General features: G+C 38.8%; 1 long non-coding RNA gene and 1 pseudogene across 13 annotated transcripts in view; one reads left to right on the top strand and one right to left on the bottom strand.

Annotated features, from left to right (window-relative positions):
- LOC130841641 (uncharacterized) overlaps positions 1-25,494 on the bottom strand; it is a 63,124-nt gene that overhangs the window by 30,961 nt on the left and 6,669 nt on the right. For 10 of the 13 annotated variants that reach the window (XR_009050246.1, XR_009050242.1, XR_009050239.1 and 7 more), the window contains exons 2-4: positions 20,880-21,020; positions 20,277-20,359; positions 19,739-19,841 (exon numbers count right to left, since the gene is read on the bottom strand). This is a non-coding gene — a long non-coding RNA (uncharacterized LOC130841641). Of the gene's footprint in view, positions 1-19,738; positions 19,842-20,276; positions 20,431-20,872; positions 21,021-25,494 lie in introns of all 13 variants that reach the window. The other 3 variants (XR_009050249.1, XR_009050251.1, XR_009050240.1) reach the window with 3 other exon arrangements.
- On the top strand, positions 8,296-9,250 carry LOC130841640 (E3 ubiquitin-protein ligase makorin-1-like; annotated as a pseudogene).

The raw sequence follows: 25,494 nt of genomic DNA, 5'->3' as shown, positions 1-25,494 counted from the left end.
TTTCAGACCCAGGGTGTAATGCTTGTGTAATATGATTATGCAACTGTTCAATCCCAGGTACTGATAGACATATCATGTAACCTCTAAACTAGAAAATAATACAGCTGAAAGTATAAAATTACCAATTATAGCTCAGTCACTAAAGTTACTACAAGATATACTGACCCCTTGGGCTTGAATCACTATATTTGGTCTAACATCACAGGGAACATTCTGGGTCAAAGGAACACCCCCCCCCCCGTAAGCATAACTTAAGCCAGACACTTAACATTACTTCAAAAGATTTTTAAATTTCTACAAAGTGAAAATAAACTGGAAATTATGCCAGGCTGCCAAGGTATCATGATTCCAAGAGAAGGGAATGGGTGACAATCAACAACATGAAATTTTAAAAAAGACAATATTTATCTAGAGACATATGAAAAAGGCTGCATTTATGACTGATATGATTCCTGGCCCAGAATTACAATAATTTTAGCAAGAACACCTACTGGACAAAAGTAGGTCTCTTGGAACCTCTAATAATCGGAATTTAAGCCCCTTGGTGGCAATACATTGATATATATGGTGATGAGTCCACTGTGACAATAACAAAAGTCCTTCAGAGAACAAGATCAACCAATGTTAGCTTGGTTACTTGGCCCCAAATATGGCTTCTGCCTTAGGGTGCAACTCTGGTGATAAAATTCCCCTGAAGTCCAATGTTGCAAAGTCTTCTTCTCCCCTCCTATCATGTATACTGTTAGGTAGCCTCCCTTCCTATGTACCTTGTACTTAACTCTCTCTATTATACTTTCCCTAGCTTACTGATCTCCCAGAGAAAACCTAGAACCTATTACATGTATAAATTATGTACAGTATCCATGGCACAGGAGACATTTAATGTATACAAGTTGAATAAAAAGCTAATCAAAAACCTCTTAATAAAGTATAGTTAAAAGACCAGTGTGAAAGAAATCAACAGATCAGCAAACACAATATACCTTAGAAATATACACAATATACAAAACATTACAGTAAAAACTAAAGCTGTATCTTGTCACCTGAACCTTTCAAACCTATCAATTCTACTACCCTCCCCATCTCTATATAAAAAATTACATATAGAAAATTCTTGTTCTCATCCCTGGATACACCTGCCCCATTCCCCCAGCACTTACAGGTAACCACTTTTATATAATCTGTGTTATTTTTTTTAAACATAAGTGAACACTGTACTTTTTCACTTAACAATACATCACTGCAGAGAATGCTTCCTCATGCCTTTTTACAGCAACCTAGTATTCCACACTGATGGGCTCCTGGGTTGTCTCCAATCTTTTACTATTATAAAACAATCTGCAATGTTACATATGCAATTTGTTTCATATGTGTAGATACACAGGATCACCGGATCAAAGAATAAAGGCAACTATAGTTTTGATATCTACAGAGTGTCCTCCATAAGTATTATACTATTTTGCACTCTAACATTCTATAAATGCCAGCTTTCCCATAGTTCTTCCAGCAAAATTCTCAAGTGTTAACTTTAAGTTTTATTTTGCATTTCTCTTATAAATGAGCTTGAACATTTTAAGTGTTGTTTCTCTGTGAACTGTCTCTGTTCATGCCCACTGCTCATTTTAAACTGTGGTCTTTTGATTTTCTTCATTTAGAGTCTTTATATATTAATGGAGATTAGCACTAAGTAATACATGTTGCAAATATTTTCCAAGTTTCTCATTTTCTTTTGACTTCATTTACAGCCCTTTTGACATGAAGTATTTTATTAGGTTAGCTGCACTTAGGAATCTTATTTTATGGCTTCTATGTTTGAAGACACAGAAAGATAAAGGTGTGTTTACAAATTGGTGAGCAAAGAATGGATTAGTTAACAAATGGAATAACCAAACAATTGGGAGAGAGAAAAAAGTAAATCCTTTTCACTTAAAAAAAATTAATTAAGGATTAAAAGATTTTGACAGAACAAGAAAAAATAAACAAATATATTGATTTAGTCTTGAGATTTAGAATTCCTTTCTAAAAGTAAATCCAAAGTCAAACACTTTTTAATACATTAAACAAATTTTATACCATGACATTTATCAATCTTTCATATTAAGAATTTTGCTTTTGGCATTAGGAAAAGGATTGATATCCTTAATACTTTAAGCACTCTTTAAAGAGAAACATTTTAATGTTGTTTTAGAAGTGCTTTACATTGTAATAAGCCTGTCTTCCCTTGGCTCCTAAGGGAAACTTCTCTGTAGTAGCAGAGTAGTCTTCTGAGTCTGCTACTCTTTTAATTCCCAGCCTAGCCTAGGAAAAGGTGACTAGCCTAGGAAAGAGCCAGTCAGGATGACAATTTATAAGTACTCAAGTTTTAAATATGCATAACCAAGTGAGAGCTAGAATTGGATCTCTAAGGCTTCACGCGAAAGCAGAAACTATGAGCAAGCAGAAGCTCTAGTGTAGAGAAGGATATAAAAGGTCAAAGGAGAGAGTAAAACAATCAGAGGTAAGGTAATGATAGAGCAGAAATGCAGAACAGGGGAATTCCCTGGCAGTCCAGTGGTTAGGACTCCACACTTTCACTGACTAGGGTCTGGGTTTGATCCCTGGTTGGGGAACTAAGATCCCACGACAAACATGGCCCATAAGAAAACAAAACCAAAAACAAACCCATGAAGGGTTTCTCCAGATGCCTCCATTTCCTGGTGGCCTTCTAATTACCACGCCTGAGAGGCACAGCCAGTTCCTCTGGTGGGTTTCCAGTAAAATTCTTACCTCCCTTACTGCTTACTTGTAGCCTTGCAAATTATGATCCCCTCACTGGATCTATCATTTGTGCTCCTCATAACAAAAAGCTTCACAAAACTAGAGATAAAATATAAAAATGTGTAATATAATAAATCTGGTCTTTGTCCCCTGCTGGAAAGCACAGATCTCCAAAATGCACGAGTAATAAGTGTTCTTTTGTTATGCATGAGGAGTCCCTTTTGAGCACACCTGAGTTTATACTAACGAGGTGACTGAAGATGGGCTCTTAAGTTTCCAGAGAGAGGGGATGGCCATGTCAGAAAGACCAAGCATATTAGCAGAAGTTTGGAATTTTCAGCCCTATCCCCTAGGCCTTCAGAGAGCGGAGCAGGGCTGCAGACTGAATTTCAGCAAGTGACCAATGATAAGACTCCAATAAAACTCTAGAAACCCAGAGCTCAAGAAGCTTCCTGGTTGGTGAACACTTTGATGTGCCAGGAAGCTGACACATCCTGAGTCCAAAGGGTGAGAGCACGGAAGCTCCTTATCCAGGGTCCTCCCAGACTTTGTCCTATGTATCTTCTTCATTTGGTTGCTCCTGAGTTGTGTCCTTTATAATAGAACTGTAAGTATAGCACTTTCAGAGAGTTCTGGAAATTATTCTAGCAAATTAACAAACCTGAGATGGTCACAGGGATCCCTGAATTTAGCTGACTGGTTAGAAGTATAGGTTGCCCTAAGATCTACTAAAGGGAAGCAGTCTTCAGGAAGACTTTGCCCTTAACTTGTGGGATCTGGTATTAATTTGGGGGTAATTAGCATCAGAACTGAATTGAAGCCAGGTGGTGTCAGAGACCTGGTGTCAGAACAGTATCAACTGCTCACTGTCAACCTACCAACTAAATTATTGACTTTTTTTCCAATATATTTTCATTAAGGGAAAAAAAAATCAAAGAAACCCAAACACCCTGGCAGAAATAATAATTACTTATGTAAACCTGTCTCAAAAGATAGCCAATGTAAACATTTTGGTGTCTAAATAGACTTCCACATTTTAAATTTTGATGCAGGAAAATGCATCAAAGGGGTTACAGCAATTTCTTCAATTTCTGATAAGGGAGAAAAATAGTATTACCTGAATCGAATTATGCCCAGATAGCACAGTCAATCTGTTTTGTTTTATTTTTTGTTTTTTTTAAAGCTCTTTATTGGAGTATAATTGCTTTACACTGTTGTGCCAGTTTCTGCTGTACAACAAAGTGAATCAGCTGTATTTACACATATATCCCCATATCCCCTCCCTCCCACAACTCCTTCCTAGGGCGAAGTCTATCTGTTTTTAAATCTTCTCAAATGGTGAAGTTTGTTACTTTAACTTTCAGTTTTCTAATTAAATTCATGTGAAACTGTAGGACAAAACTTTACTATTCCCTTGGACTTCTTTCTTAAAGTATGATTCCTTGAAGGTCAATTTCTAAATTAATGTGTGGGGAAGGAATGACACCCAAATTTTTAAATTAACACACTTCTCTCAGTTAACTATTTGCAACAGTGTAAGGAGGAAAAAAGGAAGGAAAAAATAGCCAATATATCAAAGATTTTGTTAAAAATACTTTACAAGTAAGGTTAAGTCACTCTTTGACATAACCTAAAAGGCTCCCCCAAATTTTTTTACATGCCCCAAACAGAAAAGAAATCATATATTTAAATTCACTCTTATCTAAGGGGCCCACCACTTCCCTTAAGCAGGGTCTGAATGTGATCAATTATAGAATGCTCTAATTTTGATCTATTATTATACATTCAACCCAGGTACACAGAAAAGAGTTAATATAGCAGGCCTAAGACTACTATCCTTAGAAAGGCCTGCTTGCAAGGTTGGCCCCTGGCTGGCATCAGGAAACTTTACTGGTAAACAGTTCCCTACACTGATATAAAACTTTTCTTAACTGATAAGGGTGGCTCACTGTGCCTAAACTGCTTGTATAAATAACGTGGATCACGTTGAATACCTACTTTCTTTCTGGAAGTCTGAAATCTTGGTACATGCTAAGCAGAAAGTGTCTGCGTGACCAGCTCACAATAAAAGCCTTGATTGCTGAGTCTCTAACAAGTTTCCCTGGCAGAAACATTGTACATGTGTTGCTGCATTTTTATTGCTGGGGGATGCTCTGTGTGATTACTCACATGAAGGAGAAAGCAGACAGAAGCCTGCAGAGGGACTCCTCCAGACTCTGCTTGTGTCTTTTTCCTTATGCTAACTTTAGAAAGCCTATGTACCCTTACTATGTTAGCCATAGGTACAACTATATGCTGAGTCCTGTGATCCAGTAACCCCCAACCATACCATCCACTTTTTGATATTAAACAGCCAAATCATATAGGCCACCTTTGTTCTCCTTGAAGTTTTAAAATGCATTTTTACAACCACAATTAAATATAATATATTTACATTATAACAATTAGATGTTTTGGGTTATAATTATCCTGTCAAATTTCTTAAATCACTGGATTATAACTGTCAATAAATGAGGTTACATCTATCATAAAACTTAGTAACTACTTCTGATTTTAAGCAAAACAATGCATTTTCCCCTGGGCAAGTGTTTTTTGTTTTGTTGTTTGTTTGTTTGTTCGAGAGGGCACTTTTCTCCCCCAAAAAGAAAAAAGTATATTTGTTACTCAAACTTGTTCCCAGCAAGACATTTTTCTTCTTAGTGATATAGAACTTCTTTTTAGATATTAAGCTGTTATTCTCAGTTAAAATATCTTATATCCTACTTTCAGTTAATGACATTGCTATCAAGTTCCAAGCTACTAAAAGCAGGCACGCATACTTTCCAATTACAAATACTTCATGCAATTCTCTCCAGTTGAATGACTTGAAGGAGTGTAAAAATCCTTTGGTGGTCCATTGTAGCCAACTTCCAGCCACTGTGCCTCAGGAACAGGACAAAACATATATATGCTGCTATCTCTGAACTGACTAAAGCAATTCTCCAGGTAAATTAGAAAATGAGGGAGTTTCTCCTAACAAACTATAACCATTTATTTTTATCATATTCTCTAATACTTCTCCAAATGCATACTATGCTCATGCCTGCTGCCAGGAACATGTCGACACTATCAATCTTTTGTTAGGCTCTTTTCCATGGAAACAAACCAGGCGTAAGGGCCCTGAGAGAATTCACTGCAGTTTCTGTGACTAAAAATTACGGTTGGTAAGGAAATGATGAGTCAACTGTGCAAAGATAAATTACAAGGGCATTCATCATAGCTGACATATAATGAGAGGTAAATAATCCAACACAGCAATTTAATTTATAATGAGAGGTAAATAATCCAACACAGCAATTTAATTGACTACAAGAAACATACCCATCTATGTAACCAGAATACTTGTTTCCATATGAGGAGTATATTCTTTGCTTGTAGCCAAATTATAATCATAAAATTGCTTAACCAGCACAGAATCTGAACAGGTGGCATAATTAAATAAAATAAATGCTCAATAACAGACAGCCCAACATTCAAGTCTATACATCAAAAGTTTAACAGTGGTTTTAGTCGAATGATGGGATTGCAGCTTATCTTGACTGCACTTTTTATATCCCTGTATTATCTGAACTGATTATAAGTACCTCTTTATAACCAGGAAAAAGAGCACTTCCATTTTGAAATAAGCTAGGAAAAATAAAGTTATTAAAATTAATAGAAAATTGTGGCTACATATGGCATAAAATACCTAAGGAGTAACACAAGAAATTTGGGGGGGATCTACATGATGAAAATTATGATTATTAGCACATAAAAAGACTTGACTAAATGTCTCTAGAAGAGAACAAATGTGACAAGCATGTTAATTCTGACCAAATGAATTTACAAATCAAATACTATTATGATCAATATATAGCTAAGTGAATTTTTTTAGATGAAGTATAATTTTTCAAAGTAATTTTTTCCCATCCTGTTACCTGTGTTTATTTTTTTACAATTTGATATTTGTTTTCTTATTAGTAATGTATATATGGCAATCCCAATCTCCCAATTCATCCCATCCCAACCCCCCCCCCAACCCCCCCAGTGTCAATGTTTGTTCTCTACATCTGTGTCTCTATTTCTGCCTTGCAAACTGGTTGATCTGTACCATTTTTCTAGATTCTGCATATATGCATTAATATACGATGTTTGTTTTTCTCTTTCTGACTTACTTCACTCTGTATGACAGTCTCTAGGTCTATCCATGTTTCTACAAATGTCCCAATTTCATTCCTTTTTATGGCTGAGTAATATTCCATTGTATATATGTACCACATCTTTTTTATCCATTCATCTGTTGATGGACATTTAGGTTGCTTCCATGACCTGGCTATTGAAAATAGTGCTGCAAATAGTGCTGCAACATTGGGGTGCATGTGTCTTTTTGACTTATGGTGTTCTCTGGGTATATGCCCAGTAGTGGGATTGCTGGGTCATATGGTAATTTTGGTTTTAGTTTTTCAAGGAACCTCCATACTGTTCTCCATAGTGGCTGTATCAATTTACATTGCCACCAACAGTGCAAGAAGGTTCCCTTTTCTCCACACCCTTTCCAGCATTTACTGTTTGCAGATTTTCTGATGATGCCCATTCTAACACAAAGTAATTCTTATATTCAAGTTAACAGTGAATTGGAGAACAGTAGCTAAGAAGATATTGAAAAAGAATAAACAAGAAGTTTTACTATGAACAAAGAAGGAACAGACCAGGGGTCAGCAAACTACAACCAATGGGTCAAATCTGGCTGTGAACAGATTCTGCATTCACTGTCTCTGATTGATTCCCTGAGTGAATAGTTGCAACAGAGACTGTGTGGCCTACAAGCCTCACATATCTGCTATCTGGAATTTTACAGAAAATGTTTGCCAACCTCTGCAATAGACACTTTAATTTTGCTGTCATGTCCATAGGCTCTTCTCTAAGGGAGCTCATAAAGGCCAAGAGAAGGCAGATTTACCAGGTAATACAATCCATGAATACCACAAGTAAGCAGAAGCTGAAAGGTAAAGAAATAAAGATTGGGGAAGCCAGTTAATAGCAAAAGAGGACTTCTGTGGCAGTCCAGTGGTTAAGATTCCGTGCTTCCACTACAGGGGGGATGGGTTTGATCCCTGGCTGGGGAACTAAGATCCCACATGCGGTGTGGTGTAGCCAAAAAAAAAAAAGCAGCAGCATGAACAGTGATAAGGAACTTTAAAAATACTGATGCCCAGGGCAATTAAATCACAGTAGTATTTTACCCTGGTTTATTTTTAAAGTTCCTCAGTTGGTTCTAATGTACAGCTCTGATAGAAAACCACTGAGCTAAGAGGAAGAGCAAATGCAGAGTGGCTGAGTGATGTCAATGGTGTAGCACAAGAGTAATGAACCAGGACGCGACGTGGGGCCTAGGGGAGCGAGCGGGCGCCTCAGTGTCCTTCCCCTCCCCGCCCCTCACCTCGCCGCCTTCTCCTCCCCGCAGCCACACTGTAATCATCCCGGAAGTGCCGGCGCCATTGCTGTGTGGGATAAACAGTAATGGCGGAGGCTGCAGCTCCCAGAACAACAGCCACAACATCAGGAGCAGGAGCGACAGCAGCTGCCTCCGCCACCCCTATCCCCAGTCACCTCCCCGTCCCCGGGGGTGGGGGAGGCCGCAGTAGCGGCTGGACTAAACAGGTCACCTGCAGGTATTTCATGCATGGGGTTTGTAAGGAAGGAGGTAACTGTCGCTACTCACATAACCCCTCTGACAGTCCATATGGTGTAGTGTGCAAGTATTTGAAACGAGGGTACTGTATTTACAGAGACCGCTGCAGATATGAACATAGCAAGCCACTGAAACAGGAAGAAGCAACGACTACAGATCTAACTGTAAAATCATCCCTTGCTGCTTCCTCAAGTCTCTCATCAGTAGTTGGACCAACTGTTGAAATGAATATGGGTGAAGCCGAGCCAAGAAATTCAAACTTTGTAACTGTAGGAGCAGGTTCAGAAGACTGGGTGAACGCCATCGAGTTTGTTCCTGGGCAGCCCTACTGTGGCTGTACTGTCCCTTCCTCCACTGAAGCACCCCTGCAGGGCTCAGTGACCAAGAAAGAATCCGAGAAGGAGCAAAGTGCAGTGGAAACAAAGAAGCAGCTCTGCCCCTGTGCTGCAGCGGGAGTGCCAATGTGGGGAGAGCTGTGTGTATCTCCACAGAGACTCGTGTGATATGTGTGGGCTGCAGGTCCTCCATCCAATGGACGCTGCCCAGAGATCACAACACATAAAATCCTGCATCGAGGCCCAGGAGAAAGACATGGAGCTCTCATTCACAGTGTAGCACAGAAAGCACATGGTGTGTGGGATCTCCATGTAGGTGGTCAACAGGAACGCCAACCCCAGTGAGTGTGGATTTAGGATCCTCTCCAACTGCAACCACACCTACTGTCTCAAGTGTATTCGCAAGTGGAGGAGTGCTAAGCAATTTGAGAGTAAGATCATAAAGTGAGACTCCTCCCCAATCTTCGTTTGTGCTTTCTATCTTGGGGAAGAATTTAGTATCTTGTGCCAACTTTCAACCAGATGGACTGCATTTAAATGCATGCATTTTATCTTGAAACTGGGGTATTCTTCTAATTGGGATTTCTTCTTTGTACTTCAGCTAGCTTCTAGATTAGTTGGTATATCTACTTTTATTTCAATGAGGAAACCCTGTGTATCAGTTAGTAGAATCTTCTGCTTTTTTTCCCCAGGAGATTGTGTTTAATGGATTAGCCAGTTTAGGCTCAGAGAACAAACTTATCTAGCTCTGAATGTATGTTTTCTGACATTTTACATCTTCCACTTTCCTATTCCATCCATTAAGCTAGCCAATAATCCACCATCCTCTAAAGATTGCTCTCATAACTGAACAAAAACTACATAATCTAAACAGAGCAAAGTTACAAGAAATTATTTAAACGAAAGAAAAAGGAAAAAAAAATAGAGTAATGAACCAAAAATACCTGCTGTTAAGGTGCCCACAGCTGCTCAAATCCAGTTCCCATACTCAATAGTGTTCCTATATTTAGATTCCCATTAAAGCCCCATCTTCCATTGTTCAACATATTTATATTTAATAAACCCCTATTAATGAGGTAGGCTGAGTGATTCTTCATTTCTTGAGACCAAAGAGCCAATTTTATATAGAAATTTGTATAAGAAATATAGTTGCATGAAACAGACCCCCAGCAGAAATAAAAAACATTTGGCATTGTTAGGGTATGGCTGTAGGGTAAAAAATCATACACAATCCCCTCCAGATACCAGGATGCAATGTTTTCTAGAAGTCCAGGTTATGTTGTGACAAAGCCACTAACTACACAATTGCCTTTGTGACTGATACATACACCCACTTAGGGTTAAGCACTGAGACAATTGGTAGTGGCTGTGTTATAGCAACTACAAAAAAATAAGCAAAGCAGGGTTTGACAGTTATTTCTCTTCTGACAATGATGTGCAAATTCCAATATAACCATGAGGTACTGACTCTGGAAAGCATGATTTTGTCTCTGTTATAGCTAGACATGGTGCTCAGTTACCATTCCAACAGGCACGGAATAACATGGAACAGACCGTAGGTTCCCAAGTCTGAGAACCACTGGACTAAACATGTCCAGTATTCAGGCTCCTAAAAATGTACACCCGCATCCTTCTAAAGATCACCACCTTGTCTATTGTCACAGCTGTAGCACAACCCTTAATGACCAGCTTTTGTTTCACATTATCTAGTATTACATCCTCTCCAATGAGCACAGTTGTCGGGACCAATCCATACATTGCCAGCATGTCTAAGCATGAAAAAGCACTGCACAAATAAAGACAAACTAGGCCAATTAGATTCTCACTCTTTGGAATTTGAGTAAAAACAATGAAAACTAGGTCATTACCAGTGAAAGCTGAAGCTGAAAGCCTCATCAAAGTAGGGTAGTGGCAAAGCCAGTCACGAGGAAGAAAAAAAAAAGAGAGAGAATTAGAACGTAGGCGAATAGCTGATCAAATAGCTGATTTAATTCAAGTCAATGGCACAATGGAAAAGGTCTACAAACTCCATGTGCTTAAGTTCCTAGAGACACCAGAGATGGAATTCCATACCACACTGTTCTTAAGATTCCTATGAAATCCCTATCTTCCTTACTGTGTGTGTCTTACTATGTGTATCTAGATAATAAATGTCTATTTCTTGAGCTAATCCTCTCATTTCTTGAAACCAGAAATCATATGTAATTTAGAATATAATGTACAGATGGGGTACATAAACAGAATTTTGGCAGGAAATAAAATACTTAGACCTGGTTATTACTTGGTGGTGGGGCAGAGAACAGACACACCTCACCACAACCCAGGCTAGAATGTTAAGGGCCTACAGGAACTGTGGCAAAGTTATTGTCACAGGACTACACATCGAATAAAGGTAAGTTTCGATACAATCACAACAGAGAAAATTGAAATGGCCAAGAAGATCACAGATAGGTGGATGCTTCTAAAATTGGCAGGGAAATTTCTAAAGTGGCCTCATGACATCACTTCAGACTATAGCATTTGGCTGTGATTTAGTTATTCTCCAACATTTCTGCTTAAGTAAGAGCTAGAAAAGTATAAACAGAACCATCTTCAGAAATGAGAAAATGAAATGAGGGGCATATGTGCTTCGTAGTCAGGATGCAGAAATGCAACACAAACACACCTGAATCAAGTGGTGGCTACACTCACAGTCTCATCTAAGGTAAACTGTCCCACTCATAGTTCTGGAGATGAGGCAGTCTGAGAGAGCAATGAATTTTAGAATATGACCTGTCCTGTCATCCAAAGCTGAATGTACCAGGTGTGGGACACACTACCTAAGTGCTATGTCACTGCATGACTCAAAAACTCACTATTCAAGCAGCGGTGAGCTAAGCCACTTAAATCCTTGCATTGAGTAATAAAGTTTGTGAAATGCAAGAAGAGTGAGGCCCATAGTAGAGGGAGCTGAATATTAAATGACAGCACTGGGAAACATGAGATATAGCCAAGGACACTGGAGCAATAAGCAAGGTTTAATGATGAATAACTGAAAATTTATAAGGAAGCAGAATATAAACAAAGCTAGGAAGTAAACTGAAGCTTGAATAGATAATGAGGAAGGCAAAAAAGCAGAGAAGAGGAATTAAGACCTGTGATATATGGCATAAGGTCCACAGTTAATACTATAGGATACTGAAAATTTGCTAAGAGAATAGATTTTCAGGTACTCTCATCACAAAAAAATATGGTAACTAGGTGAGAAGAAAGTTAATTAGTTTGACGGTTGACTATAGTAATCATTTCACTGTGTATATCAAATCATCAAGTTGTGTACATTAAACATATAGAATTTTTATTAAAAAAAAGATGTTAAAGGTGGCATACTAGATGAATGATACAAACCCCCGTTGCTTGGATTTATCTTGGAACCGTTTCCAATCCTCAAACCATTTTCCTCAGAGAGGAAACTGAATTTCATTTTATTTTTTAATTGTCTTATTCAAATACAGGATTTTCTTTATTTGGACTCTTATGAAACCTTTGTCTACCTTAGAGGCTGGCCATGCATAGCCATGGGTGGTCCAAATTGCCTGGCTGACCCAAGAGAGATCTGTTTCTTGAAAATAAAAGAGCCTACAATACCAGAAATTGCTAACAGGATTCCAGCCATAATTGAAGCTCAGCAAGAATGTGAGTTTGCTGGATTTGGTTAGGGTGTCACAGTAGGGGATAAAGAAGTGAGAATCCCCCCACTTATTAGAATAGAATGATAATAGCCACTAGGAGTCAATGACAAAGCTGCTAATTAGGCATTTAAAGCCATCAAAGATGTTGCTGTGAGGGATCTGGCAACTGGCAACTGTTGCAATAGAGCAACTTCCAAGTTTTTCTTTAATGGCCAGGTATTAAATATTTTAGGTTTTGCAGGCCATATGGTCTCTGTCACTACTACTTTGCCACTGTAACATAAAAGCAGCCATAGACAATACATAAATTAAATCTGATTTTTTTGTATAATTTTCACAGGTTATAACGTATTATTCTCCTTTTGATTTTTTTCAACCATTAAAAAATGTAAACACCATTCTTCACTCATAGGCTGCAAAAAACAAACAAATAAACAAACAAACAAAAACAAGTGGTGGGCCACGTTTGACCCAGGGGCCAAAGTTTGCTGACCCTTGATATATAGACATGGAAGGTGGTATCAAAGATGGTCATGCAAGTATTTTTTAGCTTGAAAATATTATATTTAACATACTCAAGGATATTCTGATGACTGTGTAAACTTTGTTTAATGGCCTACTCCTGTTCTTTTTCTTAAACTGTCCTCACCATTTTTCAGTGTATTCAGTTCAGTAGCATTAAGCATATTCATATTGTTGAGCAACGAATCTCCAGAAATTTTTCAACTTGCAAAATTCAAACTCTATACCCATTAAACAACAACTCCTCATTTTCCCACTCCCCTCAGCCTCTGGCAACCACCAGATGTTTAAGAAACACTGTGTGAGCCAAAGAAGACCTGTCTATAGAAGGGATTTAGCTCAGAGGACACCAGCTTGCTCACACTATTTCACTTATGCCTTACTGTTTAATCTGTAGTAAGAAATACAATTACAATGGATCAAAGATACACATACATACATATATACAGCTGGAACAAAAATTTCACAAAATACTTACCCTTTGCCAGACGGAGGCTAGTATTTTCTTATTTTTAAATATTCTATATTTATCTATTCTTTCCTAATCTATTCTAATCTATACAATTCCATTCAAAACTGCAACCTAGTTTTAAACAGTACCCAAGGAAAACTGCCAACCCCAGGCCAAGCTGAATGAGTAGTACTACACACTCATGTTTCATACCACATGAAAAAAGGTAACACTACAAACAAGTCAAAATTATAAAGAAGCAGAAGCTATGGGGTTATAAAAGCATTTATAAACACACTGTTGTTGGCCTGTAGCATTTACACAAATTTAAGCTAACAGCACAATCTCAGGCTCCTTGTAGAGAGCTGGAAATCTTGTCAATATTGGGCCGCATTTTTACTGGACAACAATCAACAAGAGCCAAGGAGTAACAGCCTTCTCCTTTGGATGAAAGGTTCATGTTCCACTGGACCACAAACCCAAACACTCCCTCTTAGAAGCATCAACTGCTCTTTACCATTGCATTTGAAATCTTTATTTTAAGAGAGTTCTCTTTTCCAATGTCTGTATCAAAAGTAGATCAACAAAAGAAAAGCCAAAAAACAAAACAAAAACCAAGCAGTGTTTCAAGAAATAAAGAAGAAAATATCAGAACCATCTTACACATTTACCCCATCTGGACCCTGCATGCATTTGCAATTGCAACCCATGAAATAAAGGATAGAGAAGCCAGTTATTAATGGATGTACTGGAAGCTAGCAGAAACGAAGCAAAGTAAAAGAAACACACTAGGTGTAATAATCATATTAATTGCAGAACACAAAAGTGAAGACCAACAAACTGCTGCCGTTGGTATATAAATATCTAACTAAACTAGGATAAGTCAGGCCTAGTACATTTGTATTCTCAGAAATTAGAATTGGGCTATCAAAAGTAATAATCATAGTTATTAGCAAAGGGAACTGAAAGGATAGATAGCAAGCCAACACAATGCAGAGAGGTGAGGCCACGAGGGCCACAAGCAAGCAAAACTTATGACAAAGGTGAATCCCTCACAACATTGTAAATCAACTATACTTCAATAAAGAAAAATAAAGTATACTATTCAGTGGGGGAAAAAGGGTGAAGCCCTAAGTAACCAGAACCTATGAATAAGCTAAAACTATGAGGTGGAGAAAAAAAGTAAAACAAAGTGGATAGGCAAGCCAATAGGCAATGGGAGAAATAAGACACAAAAGTTAAAAAGACAAAGTCGTTCAGTTATATAAATGGCACAATCCTAACATGAAGATCCACAAACTCCTGCTGCTGAGTTCCCCAGAGCTTCTCTGGACCCAGATCCCATCCCTAATGGGCATAACCATATTAAGGTCCCCTTATAATTGGAATTTCATGTGATCCCAGTCACCATTAACTCCCCCAGAAGTCACTGGCCAATAACCTGTCATTAGCTCACTGGAGAATTTGTTTTTAGCAATCAGAAGTGCCTAACCAATAGTAAGAAGCAGAATAGCCCCTCAAGAGTAATGCAATTTAGGGAACTGGCTATGATCTTGCAGAAAATCCCTTGTTTTAAAGATGCTATGCAAACCAGTTTGTGATATGGAATTTACATTTTACACCCACTTGAGAAGGTGAGACTTTGAGAGACTTGCTAGATGGTACAAACAAGCAGCGTTAGGGAGCTAAACCACACAGAATAAAGTAGACACGTCATAGTGTCATGCATGCCCAAAATTCTGCTAAAGGAAACTGTACTGCAAACAAGTCTAGCTAAGAAAGCATTCTTGTGACCAACTATCCCTCCTCTGAATCCATGGCTATTCAGATCAAGGGGAAGTGAGGATCAGACCCAAGGACAGACATCCACAAGCTGGTCAACAGCCTATGACTTGTTGTGACATGAAAGCTGTCCCCAAACAAGGATGAGGTGAGAAAATTACATTCAACTTACAACAGGAAAAACAAAGGGAGAAAAACTCTGCGGCTGAAATGAATGGATATGTGATGAAAGAACATACCACAGCCTATATGAGAATCATGAAATATTTAAGTCAGATCAGCTGGTAAGCACAGAAATCAGAAGTTAAAAATAAGCAGCAACTATCCATCAGCAATAGGACAAAGAACAGAGGATAAGGAAACCAGATAGCAGGAAGAGACTCAAGGATATAGGGAAAGTAGGGTCGTGTAGTCATTTGTGAAACTGTTGCTTCAAAGGATGGTTAGGTATGGCACTTTTGGATGTCCCATGACTGGGTTGCCTTCTAGTTTTAGAGCAATTAAATGACTCTGGATATACCTATGATAGATGAGTTGTGTTAGTCTAAAGCACTTCGGGATTATAGAAAGGGAAAGAAAAACATTTCCACATAGTAATCAATAGGGAGAAATGTCCTAGACCTGCCAAATAACAACTGTTACCTCTACAGTCTCAGGAAACTTAACTGACATGCAATCAGAGTCTCAATTTAATGACAACTGGGCAGAATGCAGAACAAGAGCAGAAACAGGTAGTTTGCAGAGAGAAAGATGAGGTAGAACGGAGGCCGTGCCTATACAGCTCATTTCCTGCTATAAAATTTGCATTGCAAGGAATAGACCCTGAAAAAGAATGTAATATGGAATTGGTTATGTTGAAGCAACAAGGTAAATAGCCCAGTAAATCACTTTTACATCCCAGAGCATAACAACATACAAAGCACCCAGTCTGGCTGCCACCTGTGCTCTCAGAAACTTAAAATTGTGAAATATGGACAGAAACAGGTAATCAGTAGCAGAGACTAGAGGTGAAAAAATGTTCTAAGAAGTTATGAGGGGAGGTGAGAGGCATGGACATGAGGTAGTCCACTATGACTAAGCAGAAACTACAAGAGCAAAAGTTACAAAGCAAAATATCACAAAGCAGATGTTGGCAAAAACAACAGCCCACAGGCCAAATCCAGCACCACCTTTATTTTTACTTTTTTAATAAATACAGTTTTGTTGGAACACAGCCGCATTTGTCTGTTTATGTATTGTCTCTGGCTGCTTTCGTGCTACAGTGGCAAAAACCATATGGTCCACAAAGCCTAAAATATTTACTATCAGGCCCTTTACCAAAAAAGTTTGCCAACCCCTGTTATAGGGGACAGAATAGGCCAGTGGTAGAAAAACTGAGAAGTCACACAAGAGAAACATGGGCAGAAAGAATATTTAAGTCATGTTACAAAAGCAGGACACTGGAGAAAAGATTCTGAAACTCCTTCTGCTGAGATCCCCACTAGTACCCTTACTATCACCCCCTGAACACTGAATGCGGACATTTAGAAAAATTAGTTATATACCAGACACAAGAAGATCCCCAAGGGAAAAGAATTTATATTTAAAAGTAAATAAAGCATGAACTATACGAAACTATATAAATTATATTTATCTTCACTGTGAAATGCAAGGGGAGAATAAACCATAAAGAAAAAAGATATTTGAGCTACATAAAAATGAACTTCTATGTCAAATTCAGGGAAACATCTGTGACATATATGGTAGATTAAAAATCAGTGTGAAAAAGACACACAAAAAAATAAGACCCAAGAAAGATTTTTAAGTGTTCCATCTCATCAGGAATCAAATAAATTAAAACATCAAGGAAGACCACTTTTCACCTTTATAACTGGCAGATTTTTTAAAACCACAATATAGTGTATTAGTGAGGATATGAAAAAACAGGCATTCTCATACACTAGAGGGATTGTATATTTAATTCAACCTTAGAAAATAAACATGGATATGTGCAAAAACTTGTTTATAGGGATGTACATATTAAGCATTATTTACACAAACTTAGAAGGGCAGCAATTGAACACATGCTATAATAAGGCATATAAAACATAGTTCTTTCTGTATATATAGCCAATTTGTAAATGTGCTTTCTTGGTGAGCTTAATTTGAGTGGGAAGAAATTCAGAGACAAACTGACTACTATAAGATTCCATACTTTCTAGGATCAGGTGTAAATCTGAGTCCCACAGAAAAGAAAATGGGTTGGGAGGTGAGGATTCATAGTCATAGTACATTTAACCTATGCCAGTGGTTTGCAAACTTTCTGTGAAGGGCCAAATGGTAATGCTTCAGTCTCTGTGGACGATATGGTCTCTGTTGTAACTACTCAGCTCTACTGTAGTGCAAAACGCAGCCATGCAGAATAGTAAATGAGCATGACTGTGTTCCAACAAAACTTTACTTACAAAAACGGGCAGTTGGCATGTGAGCCATAGCTTGCCAACCCCTATAGTCTATGTTAACTATCTGGACACTGTCACTTTACCAGCAATAAAATTTATGAGAATATTAATTGTTAGGTATGCTTGTTTTCCACTTGATATGAAATAATTTCAGCAGCATCGTCCACTAACAGAATGCAATGTTTATGTGGAATTCTGGCTAGGACTTGCTGATCCACACAGGAGGCGACTCCAACCCCTAATGCACCTACACCTGAGTTAACATTCTGCAAGCAATGGGATTTTCAGTTGTAAGTCTAACTCTTGTAATTTCTTTCTGCTTGTGTAGAAAGAAGTACAACCTCATAGAAACTGTACAACATGAATATCATGCTGGAGGGTGGGGGTAATAATAAAAGGTGAGAAGACAAAGATAAATAGTGAATGGCAGTGGAGGAAAGAAACAAATGTTAGTCCATTCAAAGTGGTCATCTCTGAAAGTTAGAGGGGCCTACACACCCCTTGCACCATCTCTCTTGTGCATCTGTATCTCCCTTCAAGAATGAACCATTCACATATGCCCCTATGTCCTGGAAGACGACAGTGATGAAGAGCCCACAAGGAGTCAGGAAGTCCCAACAACAAAGAACGTGCTCAAAGCATTCTAGTGCTTCGAGTACAGTAAGGTAGTTGAGATCTTTGGAGTGTGACTCACACATCTCCACCACTGGCTCCTTGTGTTACATGGGTGACAACACTTCTCTGATCCTCAGTTTTATTGTCTGTAAAGTAGGAACAAATTCTACTTCCCAGAGTTAATGTTAATTTAAAATAACAAATATATGTAAAGCACTTGCCTAGAACATAAAAGGCACTTACAACCAATAAGCACTGTTATTAATATTATATGACTTTGGAAAGGAAATTTTCAAAAGTTGTGTGTGGGTACTAGATGATTAGCCTAAAGAGAAAAGAAAAAGAAAAAAAAAACAATAGACCTGCTGTCACAAAAGGAAAGGAGGATGGAGAACAAAGCTAGGGATGTCCTAGGGAAAGAAATGGCATTCAGACAGCAAAAGCCAAATTTATACAACCCATTTTGGCTCATATAGAGAAAGTGACAGGAATACTTTTTAAACTATATGCTAACATTCATATCCTTATACGTGAACAATGTCATTTTAAAATAAGTTCTGGTGAAGGACACGGAATGTAGGGACTCTCTTTGTATCAATGACTATTCCAGACTTCTCTATAGGGAAAAGACCACATTTCTATCATTCAGGTTCCCTGTGCAGGCTAATCTACCTAATTCTGCCAGCAGGAATTATCCAAACACACCAGAGACTATACCAAGAATATTATGTTATGAAGGCACCATCTCAAGACCATCCTTATGAGAAAAGGTGATTTTTATTGCTTCCATGAAAAATGGCAGATACCAAGGAATGATCTGGCCCTCAGGTATTAACTCTGGATGGAGGAGCTACTAGCTTAAGATGGGGTGGCTTCTGCAGAGATCTCCCAAGAATGGCCATTTTATAGATGCTGCCAGTTTAATTATGAACCATTTCAGTACTCCTTGAAGCTTATTAGGGGGCCGATCCCTGAGGAGCCAAAAATGAATGCTAGTGCAATTGGTTTAAATGCACTGCACCAGAAGATGCTGCTGCTTCTGAAATTATTAAAGTGCCATATACTTACTTGGCTGCTGCTGAAACAACAAGCCTCTGCTAATTTGCTGGCTTTTGACAAGATGTATGCAGCACCATAGTCTGATAAAGAAAAACTCTCAACAAGTCTGGTTTGAAAGAACATACTCTCCCCTAAGGGGAGTGTAATCAGTGTTACGCTGACATTATGACATGCAGCTTATGCCACCTAGTTTACTTGGGAACCATTTCAGTTCTTCTGATCCTCTGCAGGGGTGATCTCAGCCTGGGTAAGCACATAACCTACCCCAACTGTTTTGAGAAGGATATATCGTAGAATAAACTGCAGGCTTAAAAGTACTGGCCCCTGGAAATGACATTTCTAAGAGCCTCCCTGACAAGAGTCAAGGCAATGTCAGTCTTTCCTCCCCTACTTACCTTAATCACTGAGAGAACCCCCTCTTCTGCTGCATGTGCACTCATATGGAAAATCTGGTAGACTCTCTAAAACACTTTTCAAAGATATCCTTCAAAATTCAGCCTAGTGAGGGGTTACAAAAAGGAAAAAGATTGCTTTCATCATCTATGACCCTCGCATACTCAGCTTGGTCAGCCTCCATTGCACTGATACAGTGGAATGTATTAAAAGGGAGAATGGGAAGGGGGGAGAAAAACACACAGCATTGCTTAGTCCAACCCAACCATTTTTAATGCCATTTTTACACCAAAATGGAAAAACTTCTGATGTAACATTTATGATACACCACACATTTATTTATTGGTTATTTATTCTTTTGTCTACTCTCACAGGAATGAAAGTCCCATGAGAGCAGGATTTTGTTAATATCTAGGACAGTCTCTGGCTCTTAGTAAGCACCTAATAACTGTCTGTTGAAGGAAGGCGGACGTGTCACTTCACAATCATCTCTTCTCTACCGCCAACAGGGGAACCCCACCGAAACCACCACCAACTTACCAAGACTTCGCAATCGCCTCACAAAGACATCCAGGGCAGTGATGCTTCATCTGGCTTGCATGTGAACCCACTGGGCAGGAAGCCTTGGGATAAGTGACAGGTAGATCTTAGTGTTGTTCTTGACCAATGACAAGGTTTCTGGCTGCCCAGGAATCTGCATTTTTAACAAACATCCCAGGTGATTTTATGCATAATAAAAAAGTCACACCATGGACATTTCCTTCATCAGAGGAACACAATCTCAGAAGCTATTATAAAAAGCTTTCACAGTATGGAATAAAAATATTTCTGCCTCACATGGCCTCCTTGGACCTAGATGGAATCTAGAGGAAGCACTGAGTAGAAGACACAGTATTGGGCTTGGATTCAAATCCACTTTCTATACCAACTAGCCATGATCCTAGGCAAGATATCATCTGCAAAAATGGGAGAATGGGAAAAGGAGAGGTTAGGCTCAGTACTCTCTAGTGTAGTCTGAATATTTTAAGACCTTTTTAAATATCATAATGGGAAAATATGAAGTAACTGCCTAGGCCTAGTAAGACTACCTTTCCTGGCCCTTCCCACTAACTGGGCAAACCCCCAGAGCCACTGACCACTTACTAAGACTTCACAATGGTTTGATAACCATGTACAGGATGCTGATTTGAGCCTCTTCCAATTCTCTAGTAACCTCATTAGGCCAGGCAGGGCTCAATATACCTCTTCACCAGTGGCATAGTTTCTGATCGGATTTGGTGTCACCTGTAGGACAGGGAGAAGGAAGAAGAAACAAATGTAAGAACAGTCAAGGTATGAGATCTAGCTTTAATTTTACTTTACCATAGTCAAATCATCCGGTCCATACCATGGATCTCAGATTTCACTCTTGCTAGGCACTATTATTAGCATTACGATTACCTTCTTTATCTGGCAAAGCCTGTTGCAACATCCACAATTATTATTTAATAAGGATTCTTGCCTCTATTTTAAATGAGATAACTTGGGTACAGAGGCACCAAGTAACTATACCAAAGTGTTAGAGTGTTAGAACTCAGATCTGAACTAATGCTGATCTTCCTAGCTACCTACCCTCTTTAGACCTTAATCAACATTGTATCTTTGACTGGAGGTAAACTTGGTATCTTAGGGGCCCTTCTAGGTCTGGCAATTATGACCCTTTATTCCATACTCTTGACTAAAAGGCCCCCCTAAAAGTGAACTAAACCTCCATCTACTCATCATATGGCATTTAGTTCACACTGATTAGGAAAGGTAACAAAATCCTGGGCTCTGGACCAAGGCCTGTCATTTACAATCTCAACTCCCACCAGGACTCACCTTACCCATACATGAAAAGGAATAGAACATGTCTTTTCCCTTATCAGCTGTGTGGGTCACCAAAAGGATCACAAGGAGCTAGGTTGGCCCGTGGCTAGCCCCTACCTCTGAGACTCAGCCACGAGGAGGAATGGGGCTCTGAGACCTGAGACCCACACAGGACAAGCCAAAGACCCCAAAGGGTCCTTTCTTCTGAAGGAAGCAACCTATTGCTTCTAGGTTTCCCAGTCCCTAGCTGCTAAGCATGAACAGCAACCCAGAAATCTACCAATTCAGTAATGGCCCAAAACCCAGGCTATTAATTATTATCATTAGATGCTGGCAGCACCAATTAGTGCAACTAGGTTTCCTGCTACTGCAGTGAGATGCAGGCAACTCTCAAACCCCAGGAAGACTCAAGGAGCAGTTTCTCAGGGCTCATCTTTAACTGTTTCATCCACAGTGAAATATAATACAGTGTCTTATAACCTACTATTGATCATGAAACCCAGGAGAAAGCTCTCCCACAATAAGTGGGGAAGATTCATAATACCAAGTGGTATGTGTTCCGGGTGGGGGGTGGGGTGAGGAGGCAGCTTTGATGGGTTTGAGCCTTCTCTTTATTGGATAAAATAAAGTAGCCGTTACTAGAGTAAGATCTGCACACCCATAAGCAGCTGCTGCCACCAGCAATCATTTAGGTTATGAAAGCCCAGAGGGACAAGGGTGGGAAAGGAATGTGTACAGGGTCTAATTGGGAAATAAACAGTAAGTGTAAAGCCTGATGTGTGAAATGCCTGCACTAAGGAGCCAAGAATAGTTAGTAGTTAGTGCCTTTCTCTAAAGACAGAGATTTTATTTCCACCATGCCCTAGTCCCACTTGGCCCAGTTCTAAACTGCTCCAGTTTCCAGCCCCCTCACCAACCCATTTATTCCACTTCAGGCCAGTAAATTTAAAAATGGAAACCATTTCAATGTCTTCTTAACTTTGAAAGTCATAAACACACACTGTGAAAAAAATTCCATAAACACATTAAGAATACGTAGAAAAGTAAAAATCACAAAATTGCAGAAAGTTAACACTTGGGGTATATTCCTCCAATTACTTTTATGTACATGTACAAACATGAATTTTTATTTAACAAAAATTAGATGAAACCACAGCCTTTCTTTCAATTAATATACTGGGTACATCTTTCCAAGTCAAATACTCATCTGCAAGTCTATTTTTATTTTTAATGCTTATGTTGTATTATTACATGAATGCACCAAAATTTATTCAAATTCCTATTTGTGAATAGGTTTTTCTATTCTTTTTTTACTGCTGTGAACATTGTGAATATTCCCATACCTAAATCTTTTAAAATATCCTTAGAATATTTTTTAAGAATATTTAGTATTACTGGGCATATACCCAAAGAAAACCATAATCCCAAAAGAAACTTGTACCATAATGTTTATTGCAGCACTATTTACAATAGCCAGGACATGGAAGCAACCGAAATGCCCATCAACAAATGAATGGATACAGAAGATGTGGCATATATATACAATGGAATATTACTCAGCTATAAAAAGGGATGAGATGGAGCTATATGTAATGAGGTGGATAGAACTACAATCTGTCATACAGAGTGAAGTAAGTCAGAAAGAGAAAGACAAATATTGTATGCTAACTCACATATACGGAATCTAAAAATGGTACTGATGAACTCAGTGACAAGAATAAGGACGCAGATGCAGAGAATGGACTGGAGAACTGGAGGTATGGGAGGGGGCGGGGGGTGAAGGGGAAACTGAGACGAAGCGAGAGAGTAGCACAGACATATATATATTACCAACTGTAAAATAGTCAGTGGGAAGTTGTTGTATAACAAAGGGAGTCCAACTCGAGGATGGAAGATGCCTTTGAGGACTGGGGCGGGGAGGGTGGGGGGGACTTGGGGGGGGAGTCAAGGAAGGGAGCGAAGATTGGGATATGTGTATAAAAACGGATGATTGAACCTGGTGTACCCCCCCAAAAAATAAAAAAAAATAAAAAAAAAAGAATATTTAGTATTTATTTAGAATATTTAGGGGTATATCCCTAGAAATGAAATTGCTGGGTCAAAGGACATGCAATATTTATTCTGCCTACTAATATATATTGCCAAATTGTTCCTACAAAGGATTACACTAAAATTGGATATATCCCACCAACACTAGTATAACATTTTTTAATCTCTCCCCATGTGATAGGTGTTAAATGTGATATTGCATTTTTTATGAATACAGACATTTTTTACTAAGAGAATTACAAAGATGAGTAAGACATGGCCTCTGCCCTTGAAGTTAAATGAAGGGAGATAGACACAAAAAGGTAACATTTACCATTATCATATTCATGATAAAGATAAATAAGATTTCCGTTCATGGTGCTTCTTTTGACTCTGCGGCTATTGCTAACAGAAAAGGTCCAAAAGAATATTATTAGACAGTAGGCCAAATTAAAAATCCATTTACTAAAATTCCAAGGAGTTGTGCTAATGACCATCACATCAGTGGCACTTCGATATCACTTTGTTGTTTCTCTTTCATCAATTTTTAAAGGAAAGAACCAAGCAGAAGCTGCCCAGAAAACCACCTGCCCCTCTACCCCAAGCCAGTGAAGTGAATGAAGTGCAGGGCAGTGTATTATTGGAAGGCTTTACTGACACTGAATCAGGACTTCCATTTTTCCTTCTCCCGTTATTTCCAGTAAACAACGGTGAGCTGCAGCCATTTTCTTTCAGAAACAAAATGTCTTTTCTCCCTAGGACTCTCATTCCCAGGCAGATCTGCGTATAAATAGTTAGGCTGCAGTGGTATCCATGCCAACTTGGAAAATACAGATAAGAATCAAAAGAAATTATTTTTCAGCACCATAATAGATCAGATACAGATGAAATCAAAATGGATGACAAGTACTTTAAAAACCACACAACAAAGATGGATGAATATGCAATAAAGCAAACACAGCAAAATGTTAATCATACTATCTCAGTGGTGAGTATATGGGTTTTCACTGTACAATTCTTTCAGTTTTTCTGTATGAAAATTTTCATAATAAAATCCTGGGAAAAATCCAGCAAGCAGCTTGAAAATAACGCTCTAAGGCCTTTCCCTCCATTTTACTCCTAGAATGAGACTATCTGATATTCTCTCCAGTTTGCTTTTTTAGATCTAGATTTCCTGCATCAGATTTGGCGGTCTCCAACTTTTTAACGAGGTGAAATGAATGACAATATACTCACAAGCAGGTTACCAAGACAATGCATGGTAGGTTAGGGAGCGCTGAGGGGAGGGCCCTAAGCTCTTGAAGTGCAGGCTCACTACCTGCATAAGTTTGAATAAGTGAATACTTCAGAAATTCCATTTCTTAGTTTAAAAATCAACATTCAGACCCTGTGAACATTTGCCTCAGCCTACTTTCCTGCTTTATCTCATATTAATTCCTTATTTTCCATATTCTCATTGCAAAGAGCTGTGTAGGAAGGAGGGGGGCAAGGGATAAGGCATCAAAGCATGATACACCCATATGCTTCAAGTTAGGATATAACAGAAGGAATTTAAACTTCTAGGGTTGAAGCTCAAAACTTGATGCTGATCTATGTTATGCACCAACTTCCCACTAGCTAGCTATTTTACATCTGGTAGTGTATATATGTCAATGCTACTCTCTCACTTTGTCCCAGGTTCCCCTTCATCCCCTGCCCCCCGCCCCAAAACCTCGTGTCCTCTCTACATCTGCATCTTTATTCTTGCCCTGTCACTGGGTTCATCAGTACCATTTTTCTAGATTCCTTCGATGATGGGTGATAACTTAGAGGGCTGGGATAGGGAGGGTGGAAGGGGGCCGGGGGAGGGAGGGAGGGGATATGGGGATATATGTATAAATAC

The sequence above is a fragment of the Hippopotamus amphibius genome, chromosome X (assembly GCF_030028045.1).
Source record: "Hippopotamus amphibius kiboko isolate mHipAmp2 chromosome X, mHipAmp2.hap2, whole genome shotgun sequence".
Lineage (NCBI taxonomy): Eukaryota > Metazoa > Chordata > Mammalia > Artiodactyla > Hippopotamidae > Hippopotamus > Hippopotamus amphibius.
The sequence above is the reverse complement of the archived record's forward strand: the minus strand, read 5'-3'. Positions and strand labels throughout refer to the sequence as shown.